General features: G+C 54.0%; 1 long non-coding RNA gene across 1 annotated transcript in view; it reads left to right on the top strand.

Annotated features, from left to right (window-relative positions):
- LOC140399617 (uncharacterized) overlaps positions 1 to 11,292 on the top strand; it is a 295,698-nt gene extending 284,406 nt beyond the window's left edge. Inside the window, exons 3-5 of the long non-coding RNA XR_011937766.1 lie at positions 8,517 to 8,650; positions 8,986 to 9,092; positions 11,110 to 11,292. This is a non-coding gene — a long non-coding RNA (uncharacterized lncRNA). The remainder of the gene's footprint in view (positions 1 to 8,516; positions 8,651 to 8,985; positions 9,093 to 11,109) is intronic.
- Positions 11,293 to 12,027: the final 735 nt, after the last annotated feature.

Raw genomic sequence — 12,027 nt, 5'->3', positions numbered from 1 at the left:
GGGACACACAGAGAGCGAGGGACACACAGAGAGCTGGGACACACAGAGAGCGAGGGACACACAGAGAGGTGGGACACACAGAGAGCGTGGGACACACAGAGAGCGAGGCGCAGACAGAAAGGGAGGGACACACAGAGAGCGAGGGACAAACAGATCGAGGGACACACAGAGAGCGAGGGACACACACAGAGCGAGGGACACACACAGAGCAAGGGACACACAGAGACCGAGGGACACAGAGAGCAAGGGACACACAGAGAGCGAGGGACACACACAGAGAGCGAGGGACACACAGAGAGCGAGGGACACACAGAGAGCTGGGACACACAGAGAGCGAGGGTCATACAGAGAGCGAGGGACACACAGAGAGCGAGGTACACACAGAGAGTGAGGGACACACACAGAGAGCAAGGGACACACAGAGAGCGAGGGACACACAGAGAGCTGGGACACACAGAGAGCGAGGGACACACAGAGAGTGAGGGACTCACAGAGAGCGAGAGACACACAGAGAGCGAGGGACACACAGAGAGCGAGGCACACACAGAGAGCGAGGGACACACAGAGCGAGGGGCACACAGAGAGTGAGGGACACACAGAGAGCGAGGGACACACAGAGCGAGGGACACACAGAGAGCGAGGGACACACAGAGAGCGAGGCGCACACAGAGAGCGAGGGACACACAGAGAGCTGGGACACACAGAGAGCGAGGGATACACAGAGAGCTGGGACACACAGAGAGCGAGGGACACACACAGAGAGCGAGGGACACACAGAGAGCGAGGGACACACACAGAGCGCGAGGGACACACAGAGAGCGTGGGACACACAGAGAGCGAGGGACACACAGAGAGTGAGGGACACACAGAGAGCGAGGGAAAGACAGAGCGAGGGACACACACAGAGCGAGGGACACACACAGAGAGCGAGTGACACACACAGAGCAAGGAACACACACAGAGAGCGAGGGACACACACAGAGAGCGAGGGACACACACAGTGCGAGGGACACACACAGAGAGCGTGGGACACACAGAGAGCGAGGGACACACAGAGAGTGAGGGACACACAATGAGCGAGGGACACACAGAGCGAGGGACACACAGAGAGCGAGGGACACACAGAGAGCGAGGCGCACACAGAGAGCGAGGGACACACAGAGAGCTGGGACACACAGAGAGCGAGGGACACACAGAGAGCTGGGACACACAGAGAGCGAGGTACACACACAGAGAGCGAGGGACACACAGAGAGCGAGGGACACACACAGAGCGCGAGGGACACACAGAGAGCGAGAGACACACAGACAGCTGGGACACACAGAGAGCGAGGGGCACACAGAGAGCGAGGGACACACAGAGAGCGAGGCGCACACAGAGAGAGAGGGACACACAGAGAGCGAGGGGTACACAGAGAGCGAGGGGTACACAGAGAGCGTGGGACACACAGAGAGCGAGGGACACACAGAGAGCGAGGAACACACACAGAGAGCGAGGGACACACAGAGAGTGAGGGACACACAGAGAGCGAGGGACACACAGAGCGAGGGACACACAGAGAGCGAGGGACACACAGAGAGCGAGGGACACACAGAGACCGAGGGACAAAGAGAGAGCGAGGGCCACAGAGAGCGAGGGACACACAGAGAGCGAGGGACACACACAGAGCGAGGGACACACAGAGAGCGAGAGACAGACAGAGAGTGAGGGACACACACAGAGAGCAAGGGACACACAGAGAGCGAGGGACACACAGGGAGTTGGGACACACAGAGAGCGAGGGACACACAGAGAGCGAGGCGCACACAGAGAGCGAGGGACACACAGAGAGCTGGGACACACAGAGAGCGAGGGACACACAGAGAGCTGGGACACACATAGAGCGAGGGACACACAGAGAGCGACGGACACACACAGAGAGCGAGGGACACACAGAGAGCGAGGGACACACACAGAGCGCGAGGGACAGACAGAGAGCGAGGGACACACAGAGAGCTGGGACACACAGAGAGCGAGGGGCACACAGAGAGCGAGGGACACACAGAGAGCGAGGCGCACACAGAGAGAGAGGGACACACAGAGAGCGAGGGGTACACAGAGAGCGAGGGACACACAGAGAGCGAGGGACACACAGAGAGCGAGGAACACACACAGAGAGCGAGGGACACACACAGAGAGTGAGGGACACACACAGTGCGAGGGACACACACAGAGAGCGTGGGACACACAGAGAGCAAGGGACACACAGAGAGTGAGGGACACACAGAGAGCGAGGGACACACAGAGCGAGGGACACACAGAGAGCGAGGGACACACAGAGAGCGAGGGACACACACAGAGCGAGGGACACACAGAGACCGAGGGACACAGAGAGAGCGAGGGACACAGAGAGCGAGGGACACACAGAGAGCGAGGGACACACACAGAGCGAGGGACACACAGAGACCGACGGACAAAGTGAGTGAGGGACACACAGAAAGCGAGGGACACACACAGAGAGCGAGGGACACACAGAGCGAGGGACACACAGAGAGCTGGGACACACAAAGAGCGAGGGACACACAGAGAGCGAGGGACACACAGAGAGCGAGGGACACATAGCGAGCGAGGGACACACAGAGAGCGAGGCACACACAGAGAGCGAGGGACACACAGAGAGCGAGGGACACACAGAGACCGGGGGACACACAGAGAGCGAGGGACACAGAGAGCGAGGGACACACAGAGCGAGGGGCACACACAGAGAGCGAGGGACACACAGAGAGCGAGGCACACACAGAGAGCGAGGGACACACACAGAGAGCGAGGGACACACAGAGAGCGAGGGACACACACAGAGAGCGAGGGACACACAGAGAGTGAGGGACACACACAGAGAGCAAGGGACACACAGAGAGCGAGGGACACACAGGGAGTTGGGACACACAGAGAGCGAGGGACACACAGAGAGCGAGGCGCACACGGAGAGCGAGGGACACACAGAGAGCTGGGACACATAGAGAGCGTGGGACACACAGAGAGCTGGGACACACAGAGAGCGAGGGACAAACAGAGAGCGAGGGACACACACAGAGAGCGAGGGACACACAGAGAGCGAGGGACACACACAGAGCGCGAGGGACACACAGAGAGCGAGGGACACACAGAGAGCGAGGGACACACAGAGAGCGAGGGACACACAGAGAGCAAGGGACACAGAGAGAGCGAGGGACACAGAGAGACCGAGGGACACACAGAGAGCGAGGGACGCACAGAGAGCATGGGACACACAAGGAGCGAGGAACACACACAGAGAGAGCGAGGGACGCACAGAGAGCGAGGGACGCACAGAGAGCAAGGGACGCACAGAGAGCGAGGGACACGCACAGAGCGAGGGACACACAGAGAGCGAGGGACGCACAGAGAGCGAGGGACGCACAGAACGAGGGACACACAGAGAGCGAGGGACGCAGAGAGAGCGAGTGGCGCACAGAGAGCGATGGACGCACAGAGAGCGAGGGACGCACAGAGAGCGAGGGACAAACAGAGTGCGAGGGACAAACAGAGAGCGAGGGACACACAGAGAGCGAGGGACACACAGAGAGCGAGGGACACACAGAGAGCGAGGGACGCACAGAGAGCGAGGGAAAGACAGAGAGCGAGCGACACACAGAGAGCGAGGGACACACATAGAGAGCGAGGGACACACAGAGAGCGAGGGACACACACAGAGAGCGAGGGACACACACAGAGCAAGGGACACACACAGAGAGCGAGGGACACACAGAGAGCGAGAAACACACAGAGAGCGAGGGACACTCAGAGAGCGAGGGACACACAGAGAGCGAGGGACACACAGCGAGTGAAGGACGCACAGAGAACGAGGGAGACACAGAGAGCGAGGGACACACAGAGAGCGAGGGAAAGACAGAGAGCGAGCGACACACAGAGAGCGAGCGACACAAAGAGAGCGAGGGACACAGAGATCGAGGGACACACAGAGAGCGTGGTAGACAGAGAGCGAGGTGTGCACAGAGAGCGAGGGACACACACAGAGAGCGACGGACAGACAGAGAGCGAGGGACACACACAGAGAGCGAGGGACACACACAGAGAGTGGGGAACTCACACAGAGAGCGAGGGACACACAGAGAACGAGGGACGCACAGAGAGCGAGGGAGACACAGAGAGCGTGGTAGACAGAGAGCGAGGTGTGCACAGAGAGCGAGGGACACACACAGAGAGCGACGGACACACAGAGAGCGAGGGACACACACAGAGAGCGAGGGACACACACAGAGAGCGAGGGACACACAGAGAACGATTGACACACACAGAGAGCGAGGGACACACACAGAGAGCGAGGGACACACAGAGAGCGAGGGACACACAGAGAGCGAGGGACACACAGAGAGCGAGGAACACACAGCAAGCGAGGGACACACAGAGAGCGAGGGACACACAGAGATCGAGGGATACATAGAGAGCGAGGGACACACAGAGAGTGAGGGACACACAGAGAGCGAGGAACACACAGCAAGCGAGGGACACACAGAGAGCGAGGGACACACAGAGATCGAGGGATACATAGAGAGCGAGGGACACACAGAGAGTGAGGGACACACAGAGAGCGAGGGACACACAGAGAGCGAGGGACACACAGAGAGCGAGGAACACACAGCAAGCGAGGGACACACAGAGAGCGAGGGACACAGAGAGCGAGGGACACACAGAGAGCGAGAGACACACAGTGTGCGAGAGACACACAGAGAGCGAGGGACACACAGAGAGCGAGGGACACACACAGTGCGAGGGACACACACAGAGAGTGAGGGACACACAGAGAGCGAGGGACGCACAGAGAGCGAGGGACACACAGAGAGCGAGAGACACACAGAGAGCTGGGACACACAGAGAGCGAGGAACACACCGAGAGCGAGGGACACACAGAGAGCGAGGTGCACACAGAGAGCGAGGGACACACAGAGAGCGAGGTGCACACAGAGAGCGAGGGACACAGAGAGCGAGGGACACACACAGAAAGCGAGGGACACACACAGAGAGCGAGGGACACACAGAGAGCCAGGTACACACTGAGAGCGAGGGACACACAGAGAGCGAGGGACACACAGAGAGCGAGGGACACACAGATAGCGAGGGACACACAGAGAGCGAGGGACACACAGAGAGCGAGGGACACACAGACAGCGGGGGGGACACAGACCGCGGGGGACACACAGAGAGCGGGAGACACACAGAGAGCGAGGAACACACAGAGCGAGGGGCACACATAGAGCGAGGGACACAGAGAGAACGAGGGACACACTGAGAGTGAGCGACACAGAGAGCGAGTGACACAAAGAGAGCGAGGGACACACAGAGAGCGAGGGACACACAAAGATCGAGGGTGATGCTGAGAGCGAGGGACACACAGAGAGCGAGGGACACACAGAGAGCGAGGGGCACACAGAGAGCGAGGGACACAGAGAGCGAGGGACACACAGAGAGCGAGGAACACACAGAGAGCGAGGGACACACAAAGAGCGAGGGAAATACTGAGAGCGAGGGACACACAGAGAGCGAGGGACACACAGAGAGCGAGGGGCACACAGAGAGCGAGGGACACAGAGAGCGAGGGACACACAGAGAGCGAGGGACACACAGAGATCAAGGGACACACAGAGAGCGAGGGATACACAGAGAGCGAGGGGCACACAGAGAGCGAGATACACAGAGAGCGAGGGACACACAGACAGCGAGGGACACACAGAGAGTGAGAGACACAGAGAGCGAGGGACACAGAGAGCGAGGGACGCACAGGGCGAGGGACACAGATAGCGAGGGATACAGAGAGCGAGGGACACATAGAGCGAGGGACGCACAGGGCGAGAGACACAGAGAGCGAGGGACACAGAGAGTGAGGGACACAGAGAGAGCGAGTGGCGCACAGAGAGCGAGGGACGCACAGAGATCGAGGGACGCACAGAGAGCGAGGGACACACAGAGAGCGAGGGACACACAGAGATCGAGGGACGCACAGAGAGCGGGGGACACACAGAGAGCGAGGGACACACAAAGAGCGAGGGACACACAGAGAGCGAGTGACATAGAGAGCGACGGACACACAGAGATCGACGGACAGACACAGAGAGCGAGGGACGCACAGAGAGCTAGGGACACACAGAGAGAGCGAGGGACACACAGAGAGCGAGGGACACACAGAGAGCGAGGGACACACAGAGAGCGAGGGACACACAGAGAGCGAGTGACATAGAGAGCGACGGACACACAGAGATCGACGGACACACAAGAGAGCGAGGGACACACAAGGAGCGAGGAACACACACAGAGAGTGAAGGACACACAGAGAGCGAGGGACACAGAGAGTGAGGGTGCACAGAGAGCGAGGGACACGCACAGAGCGAGGGACACACAGAGAGCGAGGGACGCACAGAGAGCGAGGGACGCACAGAACGAGGGACACACAGAGAGCGGGGGACAAACAGAGAGAGCGAGTGGCGCACAGAGAGCGAGGGACACACAGAGAGCGAGGGACGCACAGAGAGCGAGGGACACACAGAGAGCGAGGGACACACAGAGAGCGAGGGACACACAGAGAGCGAGGGACACACAGAGAGCGAGGGACGCACAGAGAGCGAGGGACACACAGAGATCGAGGGATACATAGAGAGCGAGGGACACACAGAGAGTGAGGGACACACCGAGAGCGAGGGACACACAGAGAGCGAGGGACACACAGAGAGCGAGGGACACACAGAGATCGAGGGACGCACAGAGAGCGAGGGACGCACAGAGAGTGAGGGGTACACAGAGAATGAGGGGTACACAGAGAGCGAGGGACACAGCTAGAGCGAGGGACACAGCGAGACCGAGGGACACAGCGAGAGCGAGGGACACAGCGAGAGCGACGACACAGCAAGAGCGAGGGACACAGCGAGAGCGAGAGACACAGCGAGAGAAGGAGAGAGAGAGATAGAGTGATAGAAAGTGAGAGAGATGTACACAGTGAGCGAGAGTGGGACAAAGAGAGAGAGGGGTAGAGATGGAGGGACAGGGAGAGAGGGGGACAGAGAGAGGGGGGAACTTTTTGGGAGATGGCGACAGAGAGAGTGACACAGAGAGAAAGAGGTAGACAGTGAAAGAGAGGGATAGAGTGAGAGGACACTTTGAGAGCAACAGGGACACAGATGGAGAGAGGGACAGAGAGAGGTGGGCACACGGAGAGAGTGAGGGACACACACAGAGAAAGAGGTACACAGCGGGTCAGGATCTGAGGTTTCGGGGACGGGAGTGGGTCAGGATCTGAGGGTTAGGGGACATGAGGGTGTGATGGTGTGAGGGTGCCAGGACGTGAGGCAGTCAGGGCATTAGGGTTATCAAACTGACCGTTTTCATTCAATCCAAATTGTTTCTTTATTAATTCTAATCTCAGGAATTGACATCAGAAGATTTCAGTGAAAAATCTGTCCGTGAACAACAAGTAAAATATGAAGTGAAACTTTGCAATGAGCTTTGTTTGTCTGGCCAGGAATCTTCTCTCTTAATGGGAGCAGAAATGAAGTTGTGTTTAACTCACATTCTGTGATTTCTTGCTGGTTTTTACTCATTCTATGGAAAGCCTTCCTGAGGCGACAGACGAATGGTCATTCCCAACATGTCAGAAATTCAGAGGGAACAAATGTCAAACAAAGACAGAAATAAGGACAGGACATTGTGAATCTGTGGCTGTCTGCTGAATTAACATAACCATAGACAGGACAAGTGTTACCTTTTCAGACACAGGAAACACACCGAGGGGGACATTCCTGACAGAAAGTCGGGGGTGGGGACTGCACACAGGTCACTGAGGAGATCTCAGTCCAAACTGTTTCTAATCATTTCCCAATACTATTTTAAATTATGATTCAATCCTATTGGGAGGGGAGTGAGTGAGAGAGAGATATGGCAGATGCAGTATAACATGGATAAATATGAGGTTATGCACTTGGGTAGAAAAAATAAGAACGTCCCTGTCTAATAATTACATTTAATCCAATTTTTTCCGGCCTGCTCAGTGAACAACACTGGTGTGGGGAAGGCCAAGGTTTAGCTGAAGTCACATTCTGTGTGTGTGGGGCTGAGCAGCAAGGAGATCAGCATCTCTTGTCACTCATTTACATGTCAATAGAGAGCTGTCCTCTGAGACAGACATTCCACACATGGCAGAGACTAGGGGTGGAGTCTGCTCACAGCTCACTGAGGATACATCTGTGTCTGAGGGACTTCAGTTCACAAACCAAAAACCCACGACACTGAAAACATTACCCCTCTGCTTCAGTGTGTGTGTGTGTGTGTGTGTGTGTGTGTCGCTGGGTGTGTCAATCTCTCTGTTTTGAGCTGTGCATTTTGGGTGTTGACATGTTGCTGATTGGCTCGAGATTGGAAATGTTGGACTCCTGTTGTGCTGTTTTTTATATTTTTTTAAAATGTCCCTGTTATTGTCTTTATCACCAATTTTATCTCCTATTTTTCTCCAGAGGCATCTTTATTTGGAAAACTGGAAGGAGGTCGGGAATCCTGTGAGGAGGACGAGGGAGTGTGAATTCTTCCCGAGGGAGCGCTGGCTGAGGCCTGTTCCGCAGGCTTCACTCGGGTTATTACCCTGACTGAGGTTTAATTTTAATATTGGAGGGATCAAAGAGAGTGAGGGAGGGAGACATAAATATGTATAAGAGGTACAGAGAGACAGCAAGAAACACAAGAGAAGGGGATTTTCACAGTAACTTCATTGCAGTATTAATGTAAGCCTAATTGTGATAATAAAAAGATTTTGAGTATTAATTGTCTCTCAATCTTTTTTAACCTCTGGTTGAAAGCTGTGACTTATTTGTATTCGGATGTTGCTGAGGAGTTGTAAAACTGAAAAGGGAACCCTGGGCTCTCGCTGTATCAAATAGTTTCAATCTTTTCCAGTGGTTTAGTTAACTTTCTCCCTCTTTTTCCCAGGAATTTGAATTTTGAAAGACTGCAATGTGAGCAGGAATCTTTGGTCAAAGTCTATTCTCCAAAGGACAAGTGGATGGACTGAGGCCTACTCCACAGGCCGCACTCACGTGAGTTGTCTGTTTATTGCCTCCCCGGCCTTGCACTAAGACACAAACACATTAAACCTTTGGTGGGCGGCAAAGAGTAAAATACAAATCTGGAATATGAAGCTGTCGAATTTTGTTCCAAAATGACAGGGGTTATATTAATTCTGAGCATCCCGGGGGGGGGGTGGGGGTGGGGGGGGGGGGGGGGTGGGGGGGGTGCCGGGGGGGGGGGGGGGGGGCATTTCACTGTTTCAGCCAATCTCTGAAATCTGGTAGAGAGAGCGAGAGAAATCTCAGATCAGAAACTCTGAACTCAATTTTGAAAGTGGTCATCATTTGTTGGGCTCTCCCTGTGCACAGGTTGCCTGCAGAATTCACAAAATTAACGATAGTGGGGTCACTTTTAAAATGAATCCATTGACTGTAAAGTAATCTCGATTGCCCGGAATTAAAGTCCCTTAACTTGAAGCGGGTATAATTCTGGAATGAAGCCTGTGTTTTAGGCCGAGACACAAGTTTTTTTTTAGAAAATACAGCACAGAACAGGCCCTTCGGCCCACGATGTTGTGCCGAACCTTTGTCCTAGATTAATCATAGATTATCATTGAATTTACAGTGCAGAAGGAGGCCATTCGGCCCTTTGAGTCTGCACCGGCTCTTGGAAAGAGCACCCTACTCAAACTCAACACCTCCACCCAACACAAAGGGCAATTTTGGACACTAAGGGCAATTGTTCATGGCCAATCCACCTAACCTGCACATCTTTGGACTGTGGGAGGAAACCGGAGCACCCGGAGGAAACCCACGCAGACACGGGGAGGATGTGCAGACTCCGCACAGACAGTGATCCAAGCCGGAATCGAACCTGGGACCCTGGAGCTGTGAAGCAATTGTGCTATCCCCAATGCTACCGTGCTGCCCTTAAGAACAAATAAATCTACACTATATCATTTAACCGTAATCCATGTAACTATCCAATAGCTGCTTGAAGGTCCCGAATGTTTCCGATTCAACTACTTCCACAGGCAGTGCATTCCATGCCCCCACTACTCTCTGGGTAAAGAACCTACCTCTGACATCCCTCCTATATCTTCCACCTTTCACCTTAAATTTATGTCCCCTTGTAATGGTTTGTTCCACCCGGGGGATAAGTCTCTGACTGTCTGCTCTTATCTATTCCCCTGATCATCTTATAAACCTCTACCAAGTCGCCCCTCATCCTTCTCCGTTCTAATGAGAAAAGGCCTAGCACCCTCAACCTTTCCTCGTAAGACCTGCTCTCCATTCCAGGCAACATCCTGGTAAAGTATGAGGGTGAAATTAAATTTGCAGGAGGTCATTTGAATTCAGTTTGCTATGGTTATGAATGTTGGATTCCTGTGTGTGACCCTGTCTCTCTTTCTTTCTCCTTCCCAACTATTAGAATGAGAGTGAGAAAGAGAGAGAGAGTACAGAAAGAGTGTGGGGCTGGGGGGTAATGGAGATTAGAGAGAGGGAGAGGAGAAAGAAAGAGAGGGTGGAGGGAGTGGGAGGTCATGAAAAAGAGAGGCTTTCTCTCCCTTTCTGTCTTCTTTCCATTCTTGCCTCTCTCTGTCTCTCTCTGTCTCCCCTGCTTTCTGCCTCTATCTGTCCATTTCTCTCCAGCTTTTTAGTGTCTCTTTAAACCTTTAATCGAAGAAAACCACCCCACAAACTGCAATGGGGAGTCTCATCACATCTTTCTGGGGATACCCTGATTAGAGAAATAAATAGAAATAAATGCTGGGAGGGTGATGAGGGATAACGAGGGAGACAGAAATATGAATGACAGGGATAGAGAGACCGAATGAGACAGCGAGAGTGAGAGAGAGAAAGAGAAACACAAGGGAAGCGGGAACTATCTCTCAATCATTTTTATTCTGTGGTTTATAACTGAGATTATTGTAGGTGGATGTTGCTGAGAGTGTGTGTAACTGAGAGGGGAAATCTTGGCCTCTTGCTGTGCTACAAGTTTAAACATTTTCCTGCGTTTAATTAATTTTCTCCCTCTTTTTCCCAGGAATTTGAATTTTGAAAGACTGCAATGCGACCAGGAATCTTTGGACAAAGGCTATTCTCCAGAGGACAAGTGGATGGACTGAGGCCTACTCCACAGGCCGCACTCACGTGAGTTGTCTCTTTATTGCTGCCCCGGCCTTGCACTTAGACACAAACACATTAACCCTTTGGTGGGCGGCAAAGAGTAAAATACAAATCTGGAATATGAAGCTGTCTAATTTTGTTCCAAAATAACAGGGGTTATATTAATTCTGAGCGTCCCGGGTATTTGTGGTGGGGTAGGGGGTAGGGGGCGGGGGGGGGGGGGGGGGGGGGGGGATTTCACGGTTTCAGCCACTCTCTGCAACCTGGTAGCAAATATAAACGACACTCAACACTGCCGACTGCACCTTCTGGGATCTTTCTGTGTGCCAATGGATTTTGTTTTAGAAAGGTTTTTCTTCATTTTAAGAGGCAGTTTAACTCTTTCAGAAACTGAAGGGACTTCTCCAGGGATGTTCCAATCCACACATGACACGGCGGTGGGGGTGGGGTTGTTAGGTGCAGTGGGGAATGGGGCACCCAGCAGGAGTGAAGGGGGGGGGGAGGAAGGACAGTGTCCCATCGGTTAGGTCCAGATAGTTGCCGCTGTGGGATCTTGCTGTTCACTCACAGGCCTGTGGCCTTTTACGCGCAGCAACAGTGACCACAACTCTTACAATAAAATAGCTCTCCCAGTGTTTGCGTGGGTTTCGCCCCCACAACCCAAAGATGTGCAGGGTGGGTAGACTGGCCACACGGAATTGTCCCTGAATTGGAAAAAATGAACTGGGCACTCTGAATTTATAAAAATAAATAAATAAATCTACAGTCCCTACTTCTTTAAAAAAAACAATGAAATCGCTCACAGACTGCAAAGTGGGTTTGAAGGTCTCGAATG

This window comes from Scyliorhinus torazame, chromosome 23 (assembly GCF_047496885.1).
Source record: "Scyliorhinus torazame isolate Kashiwa2021f chromosome 23, sScyTor2.1, whole genome shotgun sequence".
Taxonomy (NCBI): domain Eukaryota; kingdom Metazoa; phylum Chordata; class Chondrichthyes; order Carcharhiniformes; family Scyliorhinidae; genus Scyliorhinus; species Scyliorhinus torazame.
This window is presented reverse-complemented; position numbering and strand designations above follow the sequence as displayed.